This window comes from Babylonia areolata, chromosome 2 (genome assembly GCF_041734735.1).
Source record: "Babylonia areolata isolate BAREFJ2019XMU chromosome 2, ASM4173473v1, whole genome shotgun sequence".
NCBI classification, from domain to species: domain Eukaryota; kingdom Metazoa; phylum Mollusca; class Gastropoda; order Neogastropoda; family Buccinidae; genus Babylonia; species Babylonia areolata.
The window spans coordinates 17283352-17285851 of NC_134877.1; the positions used below are offsets into that span (position 1 = coordinate 17283352).

At 43.5% G+C, this 2500-nt stretch overlaps 1 protein-coding gene across 1 annotated transcript in view; it reads right to left on the bottom strand.

Moving 5' to 3' along the window:
• LOC143277008 (prolactin-releasing peptide receptor-like) overlaps nucleotides 1–2500 on the bottom strand; it is a 7248-nt gene that overhangs the window by 1897 nt on the left and 2851 nt on the right. The window lies entirely within an intron of this gene.

Sequence of the window (2500 nt, forward strand, 5' to 3'; positions counted from 1 at the left end):
TCTGTCTGTCTGTCTGTCTGTCTCCCTCCCTCCTGTGTTCGTTCCGATAATCAACAACCCACTCACTCATTTAACTCTACTCGCCTCCCACCCACTTTTTTTCTTTTTTTTTTTTTTGTTTTGTGCTGCCCCATCACCTGCGCCGTTTCAGTGGCATTGCTCCCACGCCGCTCATTTAGATTCCCCCATACACGGCCACACCCGGGTTCGTCCGTCGCACTTCCAGCGTCGGCAGTCCACAGGGAACCATCGATGTTAGGTCGCCAGGAGGCCACACACCAGAGGAGACCCTGCACTGCTGCTGAGTCACTTCGGTGGTGTTCAGTGGTGCCTGTTCTGTTTTAATGTACTCAGGACACCACCTACTACGCCCCCTACTAACGAGAATAATGGCTTAGTCGCGGAGCCAGACTGAGTGAGCGTCCCTCCCAGAGTGGAGACCGCCACCACGTCCCTCAAACAACAGCCCCCCATGAATCTGCCGACACTGACGACATTGACAGGACTCACCCCAAGCACGGAAGTGGAGGGGTATCAAAACTGAGGTCACCATGAGAGCAGGGTATGAAAGGCCACAGACTTTGAGACTATTTTGTTTATATTGATGACGATGAAGGAGGATGACGATGATGATGACGATGTTGCTATGGAGGTCCATTTTGGTTTGGGACTGCGTGACAAGGCTGTACTCTACGCTTCCTGTCATAATGATATCCCGGCGTTAACCAGGCCCGAGAGATACAGACACTTGCAGTGTTGGTCAGGTAATTAGAGCAACACACCCAAAGACGCATCCTTGAAGTGGATGACACTCGACTGTGTGGTCCCAGTCTCCCCATTTAAGCCCACAGCACACTCAACTCTGGGTAGGAGCCGTCCACGGGCCGAAAAACCCACCTCCGCTGAGATTCGAACCCGCGTCCTCCCAGCCGTCAGTCCGCGACGCTAACCACTTCGCCACGGCGGCTGGTCCCACCCACATTTTGTCATTCATTCTCTTCCTCATTGACTTCCTCATTTCCTACCCGATTTTTTTTTCTATAAATATACATGTACTTTTATGTATTCTATGTTTGTTGTTGTTGGCTTTTTTTCCGGTGGATAAAGATTTTGCAAGGACACACTAAGAAATTAGGCCAAATGTAAACTTGATTAACGTTTGAATAGAGTTCTGCGTTCCTCTCATTCTACACACATTCTATTTCTTTTATCTCTTTGGAGTGTTTTCTTTTTTGTGTCCATGATTCGTGTGAAGGGTTTTACGACAAATGAATTTGCAGTGTTTAGTTTTACTGTCTAATAATTCCTTCGATGGCTTTCGCGACAAATGAAATTGCTTGGAGTGTTTTAGCTTTAATGTCCAGAGCTCCTTTGGTGGTTTTTACGACAAATACATTTTGTTTGCAGTGTTCAGTTTAAGTGTCCACAATTCCTTAGATGGGTTTTACAACAAATGAAATTGCTTGGAGTGTTTTAGTCTTTATGTCCATGATTCCTCTGATGGGTTTTACGACAAATATATTTGTTCGCAGTGGTTGTTGTTTTTTCAGTATTCGTGATCTCTTTGATGGGTTTTACGACAAATAAATCTGTCTGCAGTGTTTAGCTTTAGTGTATGGACTATGACTCTCAAACTAGGAGGGAAAATTGCACTGGTTCTTAGTGCTGCAGCCTTGTGGGCTAGTTGGCCTTTTGGGAACCATCCCGACGCCGACTGTCCTAAAACCCTCTTGGCCGAGAGAGTGGGGATGTAACTTGGGCAAGAGACTTTCCACTATAATCAAATTCTAGCCCAAATAGTCGGCACAGCAGTTGCCTCCTCTGCTGTTCTGATGGTCATAGTCGGACACGACTGACTATCATATATATATATATATATATATATATATATATATATATCTCTGTGTGTGTGTGTGTGTGTGTGTGTGTGTGTGTGTGTGTGTGTGTGTGTGTGTGTGTGTGTGTGTGTGTGTGTGTCATACCTTTCATGTTTTACAACAACTAAAATTTGTTTGCAGTGTTTAGTTTAAGTGTATTTCCGTCATTCCTTTCCTGGGTTTTGCGACGAACAAAATTTGTTTCAGCCATTTAGTTTTAATGTCCATCACTGCTTTGATGGGTTTTATGACAAATAAATGTGTCTGCAGTGTTAAGTTTTAAGAGTTCGTCGTGGCCTCTGATGGGATTTGCGACAAATGAATTTGGTTGCAGAGTTCAGTTTTTAGTGTCCGCCATTCATGTGATGGGATTTACGACAAATATAGGAGTCTGCAGTGTTCAGTTATAGTGTCCATTCATTCCTTTGGTGGGTTTTACGACGAACAAATTCGTATGCAATGTTTATCTTGAGTGTCTGTCATTTACTTAATGGGTTTTGCGACACATGAATTTGTTTACAGTGTTAAATTTTAGTGTCTATCATTCCTTTGTTTTCCTTACGACAAACAAATTAGTTTATAGTTTATTTATTTATTTTTATTTTTAGTGTTTGCCATTTCTT